Source organism: Diabrotica undecimpunctata, chromosome 2 (genome assembly GCF_040954645.1).
Source record: "Diabrotica undecimpunctata isolate CICGRU chromosome 2, icDiaUnde3, whole genome shotgun sequence".
Taxonomy (NCBI): domain Eukaryota; kingdom Metazoa; phylum Arthropoda; class Insecta; order Coleoptera; family Chrysomelidae; genus Diabrotica; species Diabrotica undecimpunctata.
The window spans coordinates 137,279,975-137,305,135 of record NC_092804.1 but is presented as its reverse complement, the minus strand read 5'-3'; the positions used below and the strand labels follow the sequence as shown (position 1 = coordinate 137,305,135).

The 25,161-nt window shown below is 33.1% G+C and overlaps 1 protein-coding gene across 3 annotated transcripts in view; it reads left to right on the top strand.

Annotated features, from left to right (window-relative positions):
• Nucleotides 1–25,161, top strand: part of LOC140434935 (uncharacterized) — an 810,654-nt gene that overhangs the window by 518,679 nt on the left and 266,814 nt on the right. The gene's annotated exons all lie outside the window — the stretch shown is intronic.

Genomic DNA, 25,161 nt, shown 5'->3' with positions numbered 1-25,161 from the left:
ATACTGTTTATTTAATTAAAATCATTTTCCCTACTTTTCATCTCTTGTTTCGAATGGACACTTTTGGTCAATTACGTTAAAAAACATTAATTCATGTCTGTGAAAACGAAAATACAAATTTTACAACCCTGACTCGTGCTTGTGTTCATCGTGGCATCGCTGCGCTTCTATCGTCCATAAGAAATACATGGCCCTATCTCCGCAATGTTATTTTCTTAACGTGAAACGCTCTATAGATGAAATTTTTCCGAACAGGTGGATTGGTAGACGTAGACCTATTGAATAGCCAGCGAGGTCACCAGATTTCATTTCTTTGGATTATTTTATGTCTTTATGCCATCTGAAGAATGTTGTGTATCAAACGAAACCAGCAAATATTCAAGAATTAAAACAGAGAATTCGGACAGCAATAAACAATATTTCTCAAGACACAAAAAACAAGGTTCAACAAGAATTTGTACAATGTTTGGGTTACTGTCAAATACAGCAAGGGCTGCAGTTCGAACATTTATAAAGTCATGTATTTTATCATATTTTGTCCGCTAGACAATAAGTATTTTTGATAAAATTGTTAATTTAACTAACGCGTTACTTTATGAACACACACAAAACTATTGTATTTTTGTCCACCCTGTACCAATTTGAATCAGCTCAGCTAGAGTGATCCGAAAATTGAGACAAAATGGGGGTGTTCCATTTAAAAAAAATGACGTCATTACTCGAAAGTAATTCACCCTGTATATTAGAACATTATTTTAAAATACGGTAAATTAAAATCAAGGTAAATTAAAATCAAAAATCGACGTGTTTCAGGATTATTTCTTAAAATGCTCTGTTTAGCTAAAAAAGAATTTGTTCCATACTTTACGGACACAGTGTATACAGTTGATATGAATTTGAGTGTTTTTTTAGCACAAAATATAAATTTATTTATATTTTCTGCGAACAGATAAAAGATAATGAGACATTTTAAAGAAAAAAGTAGCATTTCAACTTGCGAAGAGACTTCAGATTAAAATCTGTTTACGTTTGTTTTAATGATTGGCAATTTAGTGATTCAGCCTTTGAGTCGCAAACATGCCTTTAATCAATTAAAGCACTATATTTGTTCGTTCGATTAAAATATCTTTGAACGAATGTGCACTTCTATAAATAGAGCCTAGTTCTTGGCAAAATCATCTCAATTGAAATACAGCGTTTCGGTTGTTCAACTTTATGCAGCTGCTAAAAACAATCCGCGGATGCAGTTTTAAATTAGCATGTTTCTAACAAAAACAATGGTTTGTGAAGCGGTCACTATTTTTATAGTTGTGGTAATAGTGTCGTAATAATTAATGAGACACATTTATTTAATCTCTTAATGACTTTAGAAGCGGCGTAAATATTAGATAAGCGCACTACTTAAAGACAAATGTCTTGTGGAAATGTCCAGAATTTAACAAGACTGCATACTTATGTTTCATTTTTTTTTTCATAATTCCGCAGTTTTTAAAACAAATATCGGATCATTCCAAATATTATTTGACAGGTCAGTGTCAAATCAACTACCGATTTAATAATCAGAGATTAAGCAAAGAGGTTAAGCAACCTTTACACACAGAATAACAGACAGAGGCTTTTTAACATTCACATATTCGGTTTTGGTCAGAAAACCTAAGGTTTCGTATTCATTTTTATTCTGTTAGTATGGAAATTACGGATAAAAAATACTATAGATTACTCTATTATGAACAAGAGCAGTATAGACTATATTTCTGTCTCATTTGTGATGCCATATCGACAATTATATTCCTGAACCGATTATTTGGTTTTGAGATAATTAAATCTAAGTCGAATTTGCACACGAATCAGCGATCTGCAAACTTTTTCGCAAAAGAAGCTTTCGGAGAACCCTTCAGGCATTCTTATGTAAACTAATAACATATTTACTGAGGCTATTCTGACTTTTTTACACTTTGTCTTCTTTTAAAAGTACCTTCTCCTCAATGGATGTTGGCTACTACAATTGCAAACTCTTCCCGCTCTTCAGCTGTTCATATTACCTGTTAAATCGTCTTATTGTTTTTCAAATCTCTTTCAATTTCCCCCACCCAACCCAACAGCCGCGCTCTGTATTCCTTGACCATGTCTCAACTGTTTTTAGGGTATCATATTGCCTACACCAGTCATATGAAAATGAGCAAGAACGACTACAGCGGCTAATGATAGACTGTCTCAGTAAAGATGAACATAGTGAAGGGGTAGTGAACGATAACGACGAAGACAGCAAAGAGGATATAGTAGAGATGCAAGAAATATATATTCTGATTCTGAGAATGAAATTGAAGATGAATACATAGAAGTCGGTCCTTCACAAGTACCTTACTTGGTTGGAAAAGACGAAAAAGTAAGTGGGCAAAACAACCGCTCCCACATCGCGAACAGTGGCAGTAAACTTAATAACTCGTGTGTTGGTGATTGTGACAGGAGAAAAAATCTACCAATACATTTCTCATTTAAAAAATGTGCTAAATTCATGTGTCTTAAACATTTAACGTGTATATGTTCAGAGCTTTATTCTGATAATATGGTTTAAAGCAATACCTAACTTATATTGTTTATTTCTTTATGTATATTTTTGGTAATATACATATAAGAAAATAATGTATAATGCTTGTTCATAAAAATAAGGTCACATGTACTATATATCAGGCGCAAAAATGGTATGCGGACTCATAGTCCGCCGCCACTATCGGTGCACAGAAAGCGAGCGCCAATGACGGAAGGTTGAAAGTACAAATATTATGGTAATTGTGTCTCAATAAGATTATAATTGATACCAAATAATTCGTTTACAGGACGCTGTTAAGGAACCCATTAAAATTACAAAAGACCAGTTCAAATTATTTACGACTGCCCGCCCATACCGACATGTTTAATTTTAGGGCCATATGTTCTCCAGATATTCTGCAAACTTTTAATAAATCTTGTCGCGTTGTCACATTTAAGATTTGTGATTTAGGCCCTATAAATTTTAGTTATTTCTCTTTGAAATATACGTTTCAGCATAATTGATACGTACTACTTAAGTTGTCGGTCATATTGCTTGTATAACATTTCATTTATTAAGCTTTTTCTTTATATTTTTTAGGATAGGCTGTAAGCTTAAGCTGTAAATAAGATGTTAGTGAACTTAAAAAACTTCTGGCCTGGATTTAGACAATGAAATATGATTCAGAATTAAACAAGTTGCATTTAAAGCATTGGGTAATTTATCCAACGGATACCTAAAATGGTCCTTCTTAGACCCTTCTTTCAGTCGTGACTCACTGTGACAGTTTATCATATTTGCAGTTATTGCATTTAATTTGACAGTTGCTAAGATTGCATTAGCCTAATGTACACTCGTTATGAAATTAAAGTGGTATTATATTACAGTTTGGATTAAATAACAAACCTACAAAAGTGAGTAAAAGTGTTTTTACTTATTGTTATATTGTAAATTGGTATATATATTTGAAAATAAGTAATCTTTATTCCAATTTCAACCAAACAGAGAATATCAACAATAATCTTACAACGTAGAATATTCAAAAGCTCAGGAAGGAGGATTTGCTTTTCAAAGTGTTGCCTACAATGAACAACTTTACAAATTTCCAATTTATCAGTGGCGTACTGCTTATATGGGAATGTGTTCAAAAAGTGGAAAGAACAATTTTGGATTATTGATTTTAGGTTTTGGAGGTCAATAGTTTTTTCTTCCCAATTTGAGAGGTCGAAAGTTTTCTTTCTTTTGGGAAACAGTTGGCGGCATTAGGATGTGGAAAGCCAGGGGATGACTACCACATTAAAGATCCGTAAGGATATCCTTAGTAAAAATCATCATGGATCCACTAATAGCGAATTTACTTAATGATCATGGAGCTCGGAATCCAAGATCCAGCAGGGGAGGACAATCAGATTTAAACGACAGGGCCTCTCAGGTAGTCATCAAGGTAAATCCCTGTCAAGCAAATAAGAATAACTCTATAGTCTTGAAAATCGGAACATGGAACGTAAGAAGTTATTACCAATCAGGCAAACTGGATAACGCTATGTCGAAAATGTGCAGAATGAAAATTAACATACTGAACCTTAGCGTTATACAATGGCCTAAACCAGGAAAATGTAACACCAGAAATGGAACAATGTATTATTCTGGAAACAACGACTCCAAGCACAAACAAGGAGTTGGCATTATAGTTGATAAGAATTCTCAGAAAGCTGTTTGTAACTTTGTTCCCTACTCTGATCGAATATTAATGCTGTCTCTAAACTCTCATTTAAAACGTAAAACAAATATAATCCAAGTATATGCACCTACTGAAGACAACGATGAAGACACCATAGAGGCATTCTATGAACAAATCGACAATGTCTTAAGGCTAACTAAAAGACAAGATATAAATATTATAATGGGCGATTTGAACGCTAAAGTGGGCCAAGGTGAAGTGGAGAATTGCGTGGGGCGATATGGACTCGGGGAAAGGAATGAACGTGGCGATAGGCTTGCCGATTTCTGTGTCAATGAGGAACTCATAATTACAAATACCTTGTTCAAACTTCCTAAACGTAGACTATATACATGGAGGTCACCAGCTGACAATAACAACAAAATAGTCAGAAATCAAATTGATTATATTATCGTCAACAGAAGATATAGAAAATCTATAATATCATCTAAAACTAATCCAGGAGCGACATATTCCCCGATCACAACGCGGTTTGTTTTGTCGATGAGAGTGAAACTAAAGAAGGTCAACAGCCCTAGCACCAAGAAAATCCTGGATACAAGACGTCTCAAATAAGACAACACATATGCGGAAACGAAATTTAAAATAAACGAGAACTTAAGGAAAGCCAAAGAAGATAATGCGGAAACTCTAACTATTGACCAAAAATGTGGAAAAATTCAACATGCCTTTGTGTCAGTTGGAAAAGAAACCCTCAAACCACTTAGAGAAAAAATAAAACCTTGGATGACAGTAGAACTTCTTGAACTTATGGAAGAACGAAGAAAACATAAAGCAAAAGACCTGAATAAATACAAAGAAATTCAGAGAAACATCAGAAAGAAAATTCGAGAGGCAAAAGAGAGGTGGCTCTCCGACAGATGCAAGGAAATAGAAGATCTGGACAAAAAGTATGATAGCTTTAATTTACACAAAAAAAATCAAAGAAATGACAGGTTCTAGAAAACATACAGGAACCAATATCCTTAAAAATGATAAAGGGGATATTATTACTGATATGAAGGAAAAATTATGTCACTGGACCAATTACATCCAACAACTATTTAATGATGAAAGAGAAGAACTGTCATTAGAAATTACCGAGGATACCGGACCACCAATATTAAGAGAAGAAGTCATCTATGCCATCAAAAACACAAAATAGGGTAAAGCTACTGGACCAGACGATGTGCCAATCGAATTATTAAAACTCATCGATGAAGATTTTATTGATGTAATGGTTGAACTCTTTCATCTAATATATCAGACTGCCACAATCCCCAGACAATGGCTGCAATCGACCTTTGTAGCAATTCCCAAAAAGCCAAGTGCAAAAACTTGGTCAGGTCACAGAACAATAGCTTTAATGAGTCACACAATTAAAACATTTTTGAAAATAATTCACAGCAGAATTGTTAAAACTCTTGAATATGAAATTAGTGACACACAATTTGGCTTTAGAAATGGTATGAGTACAAGAGATGCTTTGTTCGGCTTGAATGTGCTGGCTCAGAGATGCATGGACATGAATCAGGACATGTACTTATGTTTTGTAGACTTTGAAAAGGCATTTGATAAGGTTCAACATAAAAAGCTTGTAGATATATTAAAAAGCAAAAATATTGACAGTCGTGATATGAAAATTATATCTAATTTATATTGGAATCAAACTGCCAAGTTAAGAGTTGACAACCAGTACACCCAAAATATCAATATGCAGAGAGGAGACCGCCAGGGTTGCGTGCTGTCCCCACTACTTTTCAATGTCTACAGTGAAGCGGTATTTCAAAAAGCGCTCTCAGACTCAATATAAGGTATATCTATCAATGGAGAAGTTTTGAATAACTTGCGTTTTGCAGACGATACAGTAATACTGACGGATAACAACAATGATTTACAGAACGTAATGCAACGCCTTAATGAACGATGTCATGAGTACGGTCTGAAGATAAATTTAAAGAAAACTAAATGCATGATCATGACTAAATCTGCACATGCAAATATCCAATTGACTATTGAAGATACTGCAATTGAGAGTGTTAATAACTATAAATACTTAGGAACATGGATAACATCAGATGTAGACCAAACCAAAGAAATTAGGACACACATTGAAATAGCACGTACATCATTTATTAAACTTAAAAAGTTTCTTTGTTGTCGGGATATAAGGTTAGAACTACGCCTGAGAATGCTTCGATGTTACGTGTTACTCTTCTTTATGGCTTGGAAGCGTGGACACTAAAACAAGTCCATCTGAATAAGTTGGCCGCCTTCGAATTTTGGTCTTACAGAAGAATCCTACGAATATCATGGATTCAAAGAATGTCAAACGTGGAAGTAACTAGAAGGATAGTAAATGAGGCGGAAATAATATTAACTATCAAAAGACGAAAACTTGATTAATTAGGACATGTGATGAGAGGGCAAAAATACGCATTATTACAACTTATTATGCTAGGCAAAATCCGAGGAAAGCGAAATGTTGGAAGACGAAGAATATCCTGGCATAAGAACTTACGGGAATGGTTTAAATGCAGTAGTGCAGAACTTTTTAGAGCGGCAGTCAACATAGCCATGATGATTTCCAACCTTCGATAGAAGATGGAACTTAAAGAAGAAGAATTGTATGGACGAAATAGTCTGATGATGTTTGTAAGCAGGCTTTCTGAATTCATCATTTTAAGAACATCTTCATTGAAAGTGTGCGAAACCCTTGATATTTTTAGGATCCGTCGGTAGGACCACAATGTGAACTACCAGACCATTTAATTTTAGTTACTTATCACATTCAATTCTTTAAATATATATAAAAGGAATCGTGATGAAACCAACTAGCTCGGGATTTTTATAATCCATCTGTGTAGAGCAAACAAATCTGTACAAAATTTTGCTTGTTTACATCATTGTTTGCGGGAATGAAAATCTCCCCTAGTCGAGTTTGTTTAGTTGGATGTAAATATGTTCGCTCGACGGGAGGTTTGTTTGCCATGAAACGATAGCGTGTCCATATGGGGAAATATAATTCAATTTCAAGCGCGAGGAATGCATGGAAAATATAATGAAATCTCTTTTCACCAGATTTGACTAATTTGTATCTCGGCATGTGCATGGAATTTTAGTGAATGTCAGTTTGTTTTTACGCAGTATGTTGCTGAATATTGACTTGCTCAGTTCAGCTGTAAACTAAAATTCATACACATACTTTGGAAATACGTTTGAAAATAATATTTTTCGTTGCATTCACTTCATTTTTATATTATATTTGTATGATACAAACATTTCGGGGCTTATAGGCTGTAGAAGAGGAATTGGTAGGAAGATATATTCATGCCTCCGACACCTTCGTCAATGGACTGGCGTATCAGCATAAGAATTGTTAAATTCCGCGCAAGATCGATAAAAATATCGACAAATAGTCATGGAAGCCATGCCTAATTTGGCCATTGTCACTTAAAAAAGAGAGGCTGTAATGTTTAAATATTTCTTCCTATAGTAGCGTTAGCTATAATAATAAAGCTAATACGATACATATTTTTTTAAGATCTTCCACTTAACGGCCAAATTTAATTTATGCAGATTCTATTGGTAGGTGTGTATCGAAAACAAGAAAATATTAATTTAATGGATTTCGTAGAAACTGGAAATTTTGTTTACTTGTTTGAAATACTAAAAGGTCATTGGTTGAAACTAAAAAGGTGAGAGAGAAGTTGTACCTTTGATGGAATTTTAAAAGTGGAGAAAAAGATCTGTTCCTGATCTCAGGAAGTTCTACTGATAGTCTCTGAATTTGTACAGCCAGAGTGTCTGATGAAGCAGGGATGTTGAAATGAGTCATAATACTCTATTAATACCAATTCTAGTACGGGAAGTTTGACGAATTTGGCCTTCCTAGGTCATATAGCTATACCAAAGCGATACCAGTTTCTGCTAAAAGATTTAATCTTTTACACATTTCTTATAGCCCAGAGGACAGAAAACGATATTATTAAATCGTTTTTGTTCATCGTCACCAAAGTAGGTGGCATCTCTACACTAACCACTGCAGTGGTCAAGTTTTATAGACATTCGTTAAACTTTCCGAGTTTGAATTTGTATCAGTCCGAGTGTTTGATGAAGCAGGAATGCTAAAATGACCTATAACACTCTATTGATACCGATTCGAGCACGGGAAGTTTAACGAATTTGTCCTCCTATGCCATATATTTGGCCATTTAATTCAACAAAGCGATAACAGCGTTTGCTAAAAGATTTAATCTTTTAGATATGGCGAGCTATATTGAAATAGAGATGTTACCAGAGTAAAGGGTATTTGTGTATATCAAGCAAGCAAGGAACTATTCACGAATATCGTCAAAACTAGCGTTTTTGATTTCAGCAATACGAAAGTTTGGAATCCAGTGCGCTGGTTTCTTTCCAAGCTTTATATAGGATACAACCTTGTTATTGTTTCTGGTTTTCGGTGGGTTAACCACTCTAATTTTTCGCGGGACCATGTCCGGCAGCTTTGTTTTCGACACTCCCTATCTATTTAATTTATCTTGATTTATGTGTAGAAATTCGTGTCGAACACGAATGATAAGTGACTCTGCATTATTATGTATTTAGACAAAATTAGCATCAACATTTTATAGAGGTGGCACCACATGTTCATCTATGAACTATGGTGTGTTCGATTTTATAAACTAGTTCTAGTCGAAATCCAAACTTTCTGGACTCTACTCACTCGGTATCGTCAATATTCAGTAAATACAAAGACGACCATTTTTAGCTAAAAAAATAATTTTTTTGTGATATCCTTCGCGGTTCAACGGTTCAAAAAAATGTTCGGCAAATTTTGATCAGCATGGTAAATATTGTTTTGAATTTATTCTCCGTCGCGTGTAAAGCTACCTCTCATAAAGCGAGCAAGCATTGTTTATTTTACATGAACTGTATAATTTAATGAATTATTCCTGTGACATTTTTAAAATTGCACTGTTCTAATAAATATTTACATAGCCATTTTTTATCTAAAATCTTAAAAGCAGGAATTTAATATTGATTTTTACATATATCAAAAATAATTTCGTATTAAGTATCACTTAAGGAAATAGGAATGTTATCTCGGATGTGTAGATGTTCTTTTTCATTTTACCCCAGAAGACTGAATTTTTTTAAATGTCTTTACTACCTTTCGCATTTCGTACGACTAAACGTCTACAAATGGAATACAGACACACCACTTATCCATATGATTTATTAACCCTGACGAAAAATTTATTACTAATGGTGGAATTTATATAAAGAAATAAATAACAGCTGAGGCGGACAGCGATAACCTCGTTTCTCAAGAAAAAGTGAAAAACCCTCAATACTTTCTCTCAGGTATATGGAGAAAGAAGTTAATGTTAATGGTGCTTGAATATTGCCTAATGGCGGAAAGCGGAGTTTGATGAAAATTCACGATTTTAGGCTTTAAGCAACTATAAATTATTTTGATTTTCTTCGTTGAGGTAACGCGTAAAGGCGTATTATCGATATTTTTCTGGAATATTTCTGTCACTGGTAGATAAGCAGTGACCTTTATTACATAAAAGAGCAGGGATGAAATTAATACATTTACAAAGTCATCTTACATGTATATAATATTTCCATTAGAATATTTCGATGACTATTTGTTTTGAAATTATGGTCAAATTTATCAGTTAATCTGTGACCGGTTTACCAAATTGGTAGCTGACGAGGTTTGGTTTCTTAGATGCGTACAACTATAGTCGTTTTCACATCATTGTAGAGTAATAAGTTAAGTTTATTGTACAATACTCCGCCTGAAGTACAGTTGGGTGGATTGACTAGCTCAACGGAACTGTTGCCGGTCTAAAACCCAAATAAAGAAGGACGAAGTGTACAGCCTGGTTAGTACCTTATTGATAGATTATAAGCCCGTAAAACTCATAGAAATCCAGTTATGTCTCGAAACAGAAAAGATCCAATGATGACGACCAAGGCCAGAAAAATAACATCGAAGTTATGGAAAGCGTGAAACATATTTGAAATCAGTACTTGGAATGTAAAATCCTTAAACACAAGAAAACAAAAAATACTGACAGGAAGAAAAATCTAGATATACGTGCATTTCAAGAGGCAATGAAAAAAAGATAGTCAAATTATGCTAGATAGATTCTTGACGGTCTACAGAGATGTTACGGAAGAAACCAGAGCCAGGGAAAAAGGTGGCCTGTTAGTACTTAGCAAATTTATACACCAAGTACAAGAAATATATATATATATATATATATATATATATATATATATATATATATATATATATATATATATATGTATACATACATATATATATATATATATATATATATATATATATATATATATATATATATATATATATATATATATATATAGATGACCTGATTCTCTCTCCTGTTGCCGACCAGAATGTAGCTTCGACTTTTTTAAATAATTTTAAACTATTTGTCCTTGTTTAGTGTAGTGTTATGTTCAACTTTATGTTTAATTTTATGTTTATGACATTCTAGGATTGTTGGATAGCCCAAAATTGACGAAATGCCTCTGAAGATGCTCTAGTGAGCGAAAGTACTTGGGCAAGATTTAATTAATATAACTGTGCTCGATATCTGCCTTTGTTTTATCAAAGTTTAATTAACATTTTAGCAAATATGTGGACTGTGGTTCATCATTGAGCTTCAATAGCTCGGATAGTTTAATCAATGATATTTCTTGACTGTTATCGATCATCTGTTATGTGCACTGCCTCAGTATATACTCCTCGCCTGAGACTACCTCGCACCTCACAATTGTTCGAAATTCAGGAAAATGTTGTTGGCGATTAATAATCATGGCTTTGGTTTTGTTATAGTTAACTCCAAACTTAGCACTTTCTACCTCTGGCTTTTTTAATAACTTAGTAATTTCTTCTGTAGTAGAGGCTAGAAGTGTAGTGTCGTCTGCGAAACGCAAGTTAGATATCTTGTCATCGCCTAGCTTTACTTCTCCCTCCCAACCATCCAAAACTCTGCGCAATATGAACTCTATATATATATATATATATATATATATATATATATATATATATATATATATATATATATATATATATATATTGTTATGATGTATTGTTTGTTTGAATGATGAGCAATGAGTATTTTTAATAATATAATATATAGGGTTTTTATCGCGGTTCTCAAAGAATTAGCTTGTAAGTACTTTTTTAAATTATCTTTATTATAACTATTATGAAACACACATATATATCTAACCTAGCCAATGTAAATTTAAAATAAACTATCTTTAAATTGATATTCTTATAAAACTATTTAAATTCTATAGACAATGTAAAATTTAAACAAACTATCTTCAAAATTGAAATTGTTATGACACTAACTAAGTTATATTAACAAAATTTTGTACCTTTCTTTCACTGAATGCCTAAATGAACTGTTTTCCACTATATAGATTCTAATCATCACTGAATGTCTTCGTACTTCGGTTATCCTTGTTTTTGTGAAATTACTTTTTCCAATTATCAGCTTCTACCAATTTAAGATATAGTTTTCTTCACCAGCATTTATACACCACCAAGCAAACCAGCAAACACCATTTATATTTATTCTTCTTTTCAATATACCAATATCCAATTATTATAAGTTGATTTATACTAATCTCCAATCATAATATAATTTTAATTCCTTCCAATGTCCATCCAATATTCTTCTAATATACTTTTATAATCTTCAATAATTATTTGTGTATAATTATAAATGTGCATTAAATATAGGCATAATTTTTAATCTTCATTTAACTCACTATATTAAACAATTTGACTATTTGTAACTGATTCACTGACTCCAACTAACTTTCATATTTCTTACTAAACTTTTCTAACTGACTTCTTGAAAATTCTGAACAATTTACTTCACTAACTAAATCTGTCTACTAACTTTCATAATAAACTGGCCTGACTTCTGACTAAAAACTGCCATCTTGAATCCAAATCACGGGTATTTATATCTTTTTGGATATTCTAGAATCATCTGGTAAGAGATCATGTTCCAATTTGTTCTATTACTTCTATATAGATGTTCTCGAAAAAAATATCTGTTCGATCCACCGCCATAATCATTATTTCGAGAATGTTCGACCGTAAACAATGGTCAAATTCTGCATTCTGGAGAATTCGTTCATTTTTTATTGATAATTTTGTTTACATTTAGGCTTTTCAGATCAGAATATATAATTAAATTAGTAACTTAACATTCTAATTTAATAAACTACACATTTTAAACAACTATAACCCCACTTATATTCGTAAAATTCTTAAAATGACACTTGGAATGGAGGGTATAGTGTGTTGCCTAGTCACATGGCTCACTTAAATATATCTACAAAATTATAACTACTAAAATGCAACTTTTTACAATTATTATATGCTAATTTCTTAAAATGCCCTCACATAAATATATTTTTATAAAATTCTCTAGTATATAACTTATTTAAAACAACCAAATATCTAATATTATGTAGTATATAACTTATAAATTATTTTCTATAAAATATATATATATATATATATATATATATATATATATATATATATATATATATATATATATATATATATATATATATATATAATAAGGGATATAAAACGCATCCTGTCCGTTACTCCTTTTATTAAAGTGCATTTATTAGATAGGCATCAGACAGGTTATCTTGATACAGTTTGCTAATAAGGTGAGTTAAGTCTTTAGGTACACCCATTGTCGTCAGTCTGTTCTATAGTTTGTCCCATCTAACATTAATGAAAGGCCTTTGTATAATTAACAACACATATTAATATCGGGATGTGATATTCCCTGGCTTTTTCTATGATGTTTCTTACATTAACCCATTAGCGCCCACTGTTACTATATGGTAACTTAAAACACATGATTTTTTAAAATTCTGCGGTACGCCCATGGAACTAATCAGCCACATATTTTGAAAACTATCATTTCTAGGAATACTTCAGGTACCCATAAAACGTAACGGATTCGTATTTTAGTCTTCTCTCAACCGTCGAGAGGTAATTATATGACAGTGTGGTTTGAGTTTATAGAAAAATATGGACGTCCGTTTTGCGTAAGTAATTTTTGATAGTCTTTTAGTAACTATATTTGCATATTTAAAAAAAACTAAGTTTATTATACCACAACTTATTATAAATTGTTGTATTTTGTCAACAATTAAATGTAGCGAATTTGGTAGGAATAGTCAAAGTACGCCGTTACCATATGGTTGAGGTGGGCGCTTACTTAGTCATTACCTTATTTTTTTTTTTCAGTAGTGGATTTTCGTTAGCAGAAGTGCTAGATATAGTTTACGGTGACGAGAAATTAGCCGAGCAAGTCGATAATATTTTTATAAAACCGCCAGATGTAAATGGTACTGATAAAGACGAGAATTCTGCGAATGATGATGAAGGTGGATTCGTAAATAACCTAACAGGTGCTTAGTTGTACAAATAATATACCAGTATTTTTTTCATTTGCTTAGGTTTAAAATTTATTTTTATTACAGTCACAAGCAGTAGTGGAGACACCCGAAAGAGAAACTAGAGCATCGTTTCAACTATGGCAAAATGAAAGAAAAGATGTAATAATGAAAACATGTGCTTGGATGCAAGGAGACTTACAGTCTGCAAGTTTTTCGTTTCCAGAAGAAGATTATTCTAGGTATGAAAATCTATTATGTCTTGATATCTTCAGTATATTTTTTGATGATGAGACAGTAAACTACTTAGCGAAAGAAACCCAACGATATGCACAATTTGTAAACCAAACTGACCCATACATTACAACTGGAAAAATACGTTGTTTTATAGGTATTCTCCTGCTATCGGGATACAATCCATTACCATCGAAGATAATGTATTGGGATACCCATGATGATGTAAAGAACACTTTAGTTTCTAATTAAATGAGACGAAATAGATTTCTGCAAATTGGATGTACTGTATTGGTGACGGATATACAACATCTGGACGAACAATGTGCGAAAAATGCAACGTTGGTTTGTGTGTTAATTGTTTTATAGGATAATACACTAGAGATGAAAATATTCTCAAATAAATATTTAAAAAAAATTAAAAATTTTGATTCCAACGATCCCAAAAATTCCTTAAGCACCCAGCGTTACCATATAGTAACACCATATATTAAAAAAAAAAAAAAGACATGAAACCAAAAAACATTTTTTTGGATTAACATTTTCATCCAATTAACCCTAAAAGTAAAGATTTAAAAAAAACCTGGGCGCTAATGGGTTTTAAGGGTTTGTTCTCTAGTACCTCTGCCCTTAACAAATCCAGCCTGCTTAGGTACTATTTGCCAACTTATGAAGTTTTCTAGACGTTGCAGGATGTAGAGGATCACCTTACTGATGTGTGATATTAGAGCTAGAACTAATCTATAGTTGTTGTTTTTGTTGGACATTTTTGATGTAGAGGTATGATTATGGTATTTCTCCAATCCTCAGACCAGACGCCTGTGTGTCAGATTTCATTACATAATCGATGTAATATTCACTCCACATACCGGAAAATATTTTAAAACATCAGCAGCAATGAAATCATAGCCTGCTGCTTTGCTTGCTTGCAGAGAAAATGCAATCTCGGAAAAGAGTATGTCAGGTTCAGATTCAAAAAGTGTGTTGTCGATGTCTGCGAGAGGAGTGTGATGTATCCCTGTTGAAAGAGAGTGGAAAGTGCAGGCCTGGCATTCAGGTACAATCGGGGTGTCTGCGGGCATCTGATCCGTATCGGCGTATAAAAACTTATAACACGCCATTAAAACATCTATCATCATCCAGCTTTCAGCGTCTAAATTTGAACACAGTTTTTTCTCCCTTAATTTTAGCCTCCCCTAATTTCTTCCAGTTCTGTCGATTTTGAGTTTTCTGCAGCCAATTCTGTAGGTGGTCTACCTCTGTTTTTTCTGTCAGCTCGTGGTCTCCACATTGTAATTTTTTGAGTCAGTCCAAGTAGCGAGCGTTCCATTTCTCTTTGGCCTACTTTGAGTTTGGTTACTGTAGATTGGGTTAAGGAAAGTGTTTCGGCGCTGTAGGTCATGATTTTAAGCACGCATTGGTCGAACTTCTTCTTTTTCAAATAATTTGGCATGATGCTCTTGATGATGTCTGATAGTGCGCTATATACGGCCATGCTAAAGTGATTCTTCTTTACGGTTCAGTAGTTTGGTTGTCACTGTCAATTTGGATTTCTTGACCTAGGTATTTATATTTATGAACTAATCCTATTTCGTTACAGTCGACTTTTGGATTTTTGCTTGTTGGGTAATCTATGCAATGATACACATTCCAACACAACTTCTTTAGACCACTCCATAGTAAAATTACCACGACACTGGCTATACCTGTCTCCAGTAACGTCGGAAGGTTTGATGGGGTAAGTACGTGCTATAAATCGCTTCCAATTTCCTTTGAACTGTGTTAAAATACTAACAAATAGCGGGCCACGCTATACAGCGTTCCACGTTAAGAAAATAACATTAGGCTTATGGAGATCAGTGTTGCCAAAACTCTCAGGAATGCGGTTTACTAGATTGTCGATATATTTTTCGAATTTCCATTTTCAATTAACATTTACCTGCAAAGTCAGAATAACAACTGAAGAACCACAAAGCCTTATTATCATTATGTAGTCTCAGAGAACGACATAAAATCGCTGACATACGCACACCGTATTATTTTAAGTTGCAATTAGTAATTAGATATATGCATTCCAAGTGGTCCGTTTATTTGCTTTTAAATCTTTAATAGCCGGCAAAGTGCATGATTTAACTAAGCAATATTTTCTACTGATTTCTATGATTCATGGTATATGATATTCTTACCGAAAAACAAATAAACTTTCGTTACTATAATTAAAATAAGATAAAATAAAATTATCTTTTGTAAATACTATTTATTTAATTAAAATCATTTTCCCTACTTTTCATCTCTTGTTTCGAATGAGCACTTTTGGTCAATTACGTTAAAAAACATTAATTTAATTCATGTCTGTGAAAACGAAAATACAAATTATACAACCCTGAATCGTGCTTGTGTTCATCGTGGCATCGCTGCGCTTCTATCGTCCATAAGAAATACATAGCCCTATCTCCGCAATGTTATTTTCTTAACGTGAAACGCTCTATAGCCACAAAATAGACAGTTTTGCCTTATCACAGTTATTGTAAACCGCAAATATGCAGGGTAAAAACGGTATTCCACGTTGGGTTGGTTTAGGTTTTTATGTTTTGTCTCTTTCTATTATGTATTTTGTATCTCCCATCGAACGCCGCTCCACGTTCTGTCAGATCGCACCTTAAGAATATCTGCCACAGTTGCAGACAAAGCGGTCGGAAAAATCATTTCAGACCACGGCCTATAAACTCCCGTAAACATAAAAAACCGTATCCAACTTGGTACGTTTAATTTGTTTTTTAAAACGTTCTTTAAAATATGCTTTTTATTTTTTGCTATTAATTTATTTTTTAGCATAACATTTTAATCCAGGAAAATAATTTTATACTTAACTTTTAAAAGCTTTTATGTTACTTCATAACTTTCTCAAAACAATTTAGAAGCTTTGGTATAATGGACAAAAACCTTTTAAAATATTTATAGTTAATTCTGTTACATTTATGTTTTTCTTACACTAAATAAAAATACACAAGAGGAATAATACCTTTATCGGAGAAAGAAAACTGTTTCCAGTCGGATTATGGATAAGTGAATAAAAAATATATTATTAATGCTGCTCCAGGAAACTTAATCCTAATTTAATAAATCTTCCTTGCTTCGTTAGAGACAAAAAAGTTGATTCAATTTACGGTTTTCATAAAAAAGAAACAAATGTATACTTCCTTTGAAGTTGTTTCTTGCAAGTAAAGCATTAAAAACGAATCTGGGATGAATGGAATTTGCATTATAAAGTATAACGTGCCACTTTGCGTATTATTTTGATGTCAATATTACACAACATATCAGTTGTAAGGTTTTCATAAAAACACAGTATAACTTACGTTTGCGATTCATTAAACCTATTAATTTTCAAACGGCCTTAAAACTCCAATGCCTATTCATACTAATCTAGAGAATGCGTCCAATAGTGTATACTATTTGAAACAAATAAGTTTTTAGGTACTTGGTGGATTCAAAAAAGACTTGATAAATTTCATCAGATCTACTTAAAGTGAACAATAAACAATGAGGGAATTAATGACAATGATTCTCTTAATATTATTAATTTGTACTAAGATGTAAGCGCTACTTCTAAATAAGCTTAGGTCAGAAAAGATTGTTTTAGAATAGAATAGAAATACGCTTTATTGTCACTGGAAATTGTACAATTGTATAAACAAAGCTTAAAAAAAGTAAAAAAAAATAATAATAACAATTTAAAATTTGCTAAAATTACATAAATCGTCAATATTATACAATAAAAGATAATAAAATAAATAATCCATTGCAAAATTTAAATAAATTGCAAATTGCATAATAAAACCTTGCGAACTAATATAAGTTTTCAAAACTTCCACAAAATTTAATATAATATCTTATCACTACAGCTGTTTCGGCAAAGTGCCTTTCTCAAGTGATCTATTTTTGGATGTGTTTACAATTTAAAGTCTTTAACGAAAAGGTTGAGGAGGGGAGAACTATTTGTCTCAAGTTGGTCATTCAGAATTATGTCTATGTTTTTAATTTGTTAATTTCCATAGATTCTAATAAAGTTAGCTTAAGGCCTTTATTTTAGATGTGAAAAATCTGAAATTCGTCATTAAAAGAATGCTTATGATCCAGAAGGTGAAGTCTGTATGTAGAATTTCCTATTATTGAAAGCCCTTTTATGTTCTGCTATACGTTTGTTAAAGGTTCTACCAGTTTGACCGATGTAAGTTTTTGGGTAGTCGCCACATTTAAGTTTGTATACACCACTGAGTAAGTAGCAGATAGCAATGAACTTAGAGGATTACCCATTATAAATCCTGAACTGTTATTTGTATATACAGTACAACCTCGGTATAACAAATCTAAAGGCTCCGAAAAAAAAATTCGTTATACCTATCTGGAATTTTTTAATAACGGGGTTCGTTATATCGGGGTTAAATGCGACCAATATTCGTTATAAAGGGGTTCTTAAAGCTGAATTCAAACCTCTATATAACGAATTTCTCATCACTTAACCTCAGTTTAACAAATGATTTACAAAATAACTGTAGACCTGTGTCTTAACTTGGAAAGTATGCTACCAAAAACAGGGGAAAAACCTAAATATTTTTGAGAATAACGTAATTTATTTAACAAAGTTAAATTCGTGTTGGAAATGTAATACAAAACTAAACAAATAAAAAACTACTTTTACTATGTCCATCTATGTCCATCGTTATTAAGTACCCTGATTACCTCTGAAAAAGTCAGTAATTTTTTATTGTTTACCTCGTTGTGTTAGGTTATCCATTTCACAATCCAGCACTGTGATAGATTTAACAATACCATCATTTAAAGCATTTTTTTTTTAGAAAATAACACTTTAACACATTGAGGGCATCTCTTGCGTCCTTTGATGTAAAATCTGGTTGACTAACGAGTTCTTCATCCACGTCGTCTTCTGCTTATTCTACTGTTTCTTGCTCCCCTGCCACGAAAGATACGATTTTAGCATCAGTGAGCTCTCCACAGATTGCGACGCCATCATCCAAGTTGACAAACTCTTCAAAATCCAAGTCCATATTTAAAACCTCCCTCAATCTCGTCCAACATCCTTCAATTGGTTCTGGTTGTTGATCTTCTGGATTGTCCTCATCTTGGTTTTGGTCACGATCATTTACTTGAATGCCTCTTGAAACAGTTGACAATAGTTTTATCTTTAACATTATTCCATGCCCTTGTAAACATCCACATAGCATCTAATACACTAATTTTGGTTGGAGATTGGCATTCCAAGAATTGACGGACAACCTCCCTTCTCTACTTGGTTTTGAAATTTTGTATTATTCCTTGATCAAACTGTTGGAGTTTAGACGTTGTGTTTGAAGGCAGGAACTGAACTTTAATGTTTGTTAGCACCGGAATATCTCCATCTACAGTGCAATTGTCGATAAATAAAAGAATGTGTTTCTTCTTCTTTTTCATCGCGTTGTTGGTTTGTTTCAGCCAGTCACAGAAGACCTCTCCGGTCATCCACGCTTTTTTATTAGCTGTATAGTCTGTTGGTAAGGTTGATACGTTTTTGAAACATCTGGGTTTTTTTTTGATTTTCCTATGACGAGAGGTTTCAATTTATCTGTACCGGATGAGTTAGTGCAGAGTAAGACTGTCAACTCGTTGCTGTTTTTGCCCCATTTGCAAGGGTCTCTTTTCAACACCAACGTTTTGTCCGGTAGGCACTTAAAAAAAGCCCTGTCTCATCAGCATTGTAGATATCATCTGCATTGTATCCACGGGTCAAGTCTGGCAATTTAGCTTTCCAATCTTCGCAAGTTACATCATCCACGGCAGCATTTTCACCACAAACTTTTTTGAAACTAATTTCGTGTCTCTTTTTGAACCGATCCAACCAGCCATTACTGGCTCGAAAGTCTGCACGCCCTAATTGTTCTGCAAACTGTTGAGCCTTTTCTTGGAGTATGAGACCTCCAACGGGTACATTTTTAAAACGGCACTGTTTAAACCACTTAATAACAGCTTCTTCGACATCCTGTAGCTCACCCGTCTTAGCCTTTTTGCAAATTTTGGACAGTCCATCGTCAACTCCGTACTTTTCTTTATTTTTTATTATCGTGGTTAATGTGGAGGGAGTGATGTCAAAGTTCTTGGCAATCTCAAATTTCTTCTTTATGGGATTTTCTTCAACAAATTGTATCAGTTTACGTTTAAATTCTACTGTAAGCGCTTTTCTACTGTGTTTTTGCGACATAGCAAATACGAGCACAAAATAAAAAAAACTTTACATTTTAATGTACTGTACGATAATAACACTCAAATCTTTAGGTTTTTTAGGTACTGATCACAGTGTAAACGCAGTGTCAAGGTCAACACTGCACTAACTGACTGATGGTTCTAGGGGTAAGGGGTGGGAAGCAGGTCACACTGTTTTTATGTCTGGACTTGTCCGTGAGTCACCACAATCTACACTAAACTAGAAATGCGTAACACAGAGGTTTCGTACGTTATGTAGGGGTTTGCCAGACTCAATATTTATTATACAGGAGTTTTAATTTATTTCCGCAAATCGTAAAAATTCATTATATCGAGGATTAAAACCGAAATAGTTCGTTATATCGGGACTGCACTGTAGTTGATTATTAAATTCAAAGTAGTCCTGGTTTATGCAAATTTCGAGAAAATGTAAAATTTTAGAAGTAATAATTGAATTTGTACTATTATGGTCTAAAAGGTTTTTTTACTAGAGCAAAAGTTTCCTTAGGAGGAATACTAGGAAAAAGATTTTTTATGCCAAATGAAATTAATCTGGAGTTGTTACGCAATTAAAAATGTTTTATTTTATTAACTAGTTCTATTGTATTTTTTACGGTAAATTTAGGTGAAAATTTGCTAAAATAATCTCTAACGGTTTTTTTGAAAGTTTATATGACGGAGCTGTATAAAAAGAAACTACAGGTCTTATTGGGTGATAAGTTTTGTGTAGTTTAATAAAAGAGTATAATTTAGGAGCCTACTTGTTGTAGTACTAGTCGAACATTTCTAAAACATCGAGAATTACTTTTACCAATCACCAAAGGTTTTTTATTTCCCCATTTAAATTTGCACACAATAATACGGTCAGCCCTTCCTTAGCAGATTTACCCCCAGTGCACTTTTCATTACGAAATGTAAAAGTATTATAATAGGAATTTGAAATATAACTGATCTTAATTTTGTCTTACAAATATTAAAATAATGTTTTCTTACAATAATTTTTTCTTACAGTACCGATTGCCTCCTCAGAAAAAGAGTACCTACTAAAGTTGTAATTATATTATTTTGGTGTGTTTATTTGATATAATTAGATACAAGACGAATGTATTAAGATTTATTATTCAGAAAATGCTAACAACTTCCCTTTATTGTCTAAAAAACGCGTGAATTTGAAATATTTTCAATAATGATATCATTACCGAAAAATGTGAATTTCATCTCAACCTTTTGATATCGCTGAAACCCCCCAATTCTTCGTAAAACGATTTTCCTTAGTTCTAGATTCTCTTTTATTCGTTCTACGTTTTAGCGAAGTTTCTTAATTTTTCTGAACAACCTAACCTTATTCGTCTTCCCCTAGCAAGCATTGAATAGAGCATGAAAAGGGGTTCACGACCCTCAATAGTGGTTTACTCTGCGAGGGTAACGCGAGGTCTATTGTAGAACACACCGCTAAGTGCTTGTAGGTCGAACGTCACGATTAATTGATTCAACATATCAAAACGTTCACAACGTGCATTTATTTCTTTGCATTCAATTTCTCAAAGACGAATGTGTCCTACGAAACGGTGTTCATTATTAGTCTTTGGCTCTGTTTCTAGTAAAACCACTTGATGTATTTGTGGATGCATAAATTACTTATGAAAATAATGTCGAATAACCTTGTTATTTAGATATTTAGTATTCTAGAATCCATTGAAAAGTCGGTTTAAGAAAAAAATGCAAATAATGACACCCAAAAATGTTAAAACTTTTATAAGATAAATAGATTAAATCCATATTTGACAAAGTAATATTTTTGAAAACCATGCTATTGTGTTTAGTACGAATAAGTGTAAACAAAAACGTTCTTAGTCGTTTTTTTTTTTTTCATTTTTGACATTTTGATGGAAATTTGTTTTTTATTATTATACCTAACTAATAAATTAAATATCAGAAAAAAAACATATTCTATAAGATAATGTGATGAGTTTAGGTCCCGTCCCTTGATTCTGCCGAGATGTGGTCCCCTCCAGTGAGAGAATCGCGTATCCATTGTTACTGTTTTAGTCTTCTGATATCTTGATGTTGAGGTATTGCGGAAATAAATGGATTGGAGGTGTGTATGTTCACTTTTTGAATGTATTGTGCTTTCCGTTGTGGATTACTTCTTTTACTGCTAAGATGTTGAGATCCTCATATGTAGATTCTTTGGTTGGTTACGTTCCAGGGTGCATCAACAATTGCTCTTAAGATTTTTAATTGACATCTTTCTATTATAGCAATATTGGATTTACTACTACAGTCTCACAGCTCTATGCCATATGTCCATATTGGTTTACTAACTGTTTTATAAATTAAAATTTTATTATTTATTGACAGCTTCGAGTTTTTTCTAATTAACGAAATGATTTCTTTGCATCTGCAAATGTGCCAATTGTAACGTTATTTGAAGTTTGTAGATCAGACGTATAAACGAAATAGAATAGAGGTCCTAGGACGCTTCTTCTAAATGTGCCTATCTTATAGAGATGTTGGCGACCACATTGACTCATCTTGTTCTATTCACAACAGCTCGAAATAGATCTGTTGACGTAAGATGTCCACTTCCTAAGATTGGCCAGCCAGGATGTACATCTACGTCCAGGGCCTCTCTAACCCTCAATGTTGCCTTGCAGAATCAACTGTAGAAGTCGGTATTGATTATTATGAATGATGTGGCCGAAGTAAGCCAATTTTCTGTTCTTTACGGTATTAATAATTTCTTTGTCTATTCTTAGCCTCTGGAGACTTACTTGTGTGGTGTATATATGAGACCCTCAACATACGTCGGTAGCAACACAATTCAAATGCCTCCAATCGTTTTATGGCATCTTCTGTAAGGCTTTAGCTTTCTACTCCATAGAGGAGGACACTAAAGACGTAACCTCTAAGAATTCTTATACGTATATTGATATAGCTGAATAGCTTGTAGCTAGTTGAATAGCTTATCACCTAGTTGACACCTAATCAGGTCCTAGTGATTTCCCGTCTTTAATCCGCTTAATGGCCACAGTTACTTCTTCGTTTGTTATTTCTGGGCCGTAGGGATTATATTTCAGTCGGACTTCGTGCTATATCTTAGAATAATTCTTGCATATATTCTTTCCATCTTCGTAATCTATCTTCAATGGTAGTCAAAATCTGGTCTTCAATGTCTACAACTATGCCTGTATTGCGTTGTTTTCTGGTGTTCTGTACCTCTTTGTTCTGTACCAGAACGCTGCCTTGCGGAATTCGCGCCTTAAAGGAATGCATTTTGGATATTTCTCCATTTACTTTTTACTTTAATTTGTTTAATTTTATAAAAAAGTGAAAACCTTATCAAAAGCTTGACTTACATCTAGTCATATCATTGAGCAATATTTCTGTTTTCCTAATGCGTAATTGGTTTTATGGGTTATTCGCTGACATTACTGGATAGTTGAGTATTCTCGTTGAAATCCAAACTGATAATTTGGTATCCAGTCTGCGGCAGTAAAGTCTGGATCTATTCATTTTCTTGAAAGTTTTTCTAATAATTTAGAGATTGTTGATAACAGACTGTTGTTTGACTTTTTAGATTGTTAGGCCAATAATTACACCTTAATATTACATTAAATATATATGTAACGTTTACTATACCCTTTTGGACAATTCTTTTAGCATTTTTGGTGTTATTAGGTTAATTTCTGGTGACCTTTTGATAATCAGTTTTAAGAGTTCTTCTTTAAGTTTTTTTGACGGTGTTAGTCTTAGTGGCTTTACTGATTATTGTTCTGAATTTAAATAATTATATTAATTTTTTGATCTTCTTCATTGTTGTGTGGTTGGAATACTGTTGCTAAATGTTCATATCAAATAATTTTGATTTGTCTTTATCGCTTCTTAGTCCATTGGTTCTGTGTATCTGTGGTTTTTTGAACTGGTGGTGATATTTTTTTTAGGTTTTATGGATGATTTGATTGGTTTTCATATTGAATGGTCGTATTTATTAAATTGTGTTACGTATTTTTTGACTGTGTTTTTAATTTATTAGTAAAGCGATTGTAAAACGTTTTATTCGCTGAATTCCGACTTTGTTGTCATTTGGCTCTTGCTCTTCTTTTTTCGGCAATAGTCTTTTTAATTTCTAGTGGAATATTTATTCTATACTTGATTTTATTTTCATATGCATCATTCTGTGTTGCTTTTTATCAGCGTTTTGCAATAATTTCATAAGGATATTTGTTCTGTTATAACTGTTTCTATTTCTGGTGGGCTTTTTAGTCTTACGTTTAATTTAATGTTTTCATCTAGCATTTATCGGTAAATATTCCAATCTGTTCTAGGTCCATGCAGTTTTGGAGTAGGTTGTTTGTTAATTACGCAGGTGCTAATTGTTGCAATAATTAGTGAATGATCTGACGATAGGTCATCACTTGGAACTATGTCCACTCATATTTAGACCAACATTTTTCACGGCATTGGATTAGGAGAGGAGGCAGTATCGATTGGCCACCTCGGTAAATAGAATTGTTTCTCCTGGATTTCTTTTTGTGAGCACACCTAAAAGTAAAATCTATAGAACACCACCTGCATCTTTAGAAGTTAACGTCAAGGAATTATCAACGAATGCTGACGTTCGGAATGTGAGAGAACGTTTCGAACAAAACCTTTATCATTTATGAACGTCGGAGCTCATCAGTTTCAATATTTGTTCAACTAAGAAATAAGTAACCAACTAAAAATATTAATGTAGCAATGTAAAAATGTTAAAATAAAATAATCAAATATAGCTGAGAAATGTGTCCTTTAATTAAAAATCGACGTGGGGCTATGTTTTTTAAAAATGTTCCTGATAATGCCACCGTTTCGTTTTCGTCTAGTCACCATGTGTAACAGAAAGTTACTGTATTGTCGAATCTCTTCAAGCAAAGAGGTAAACGGT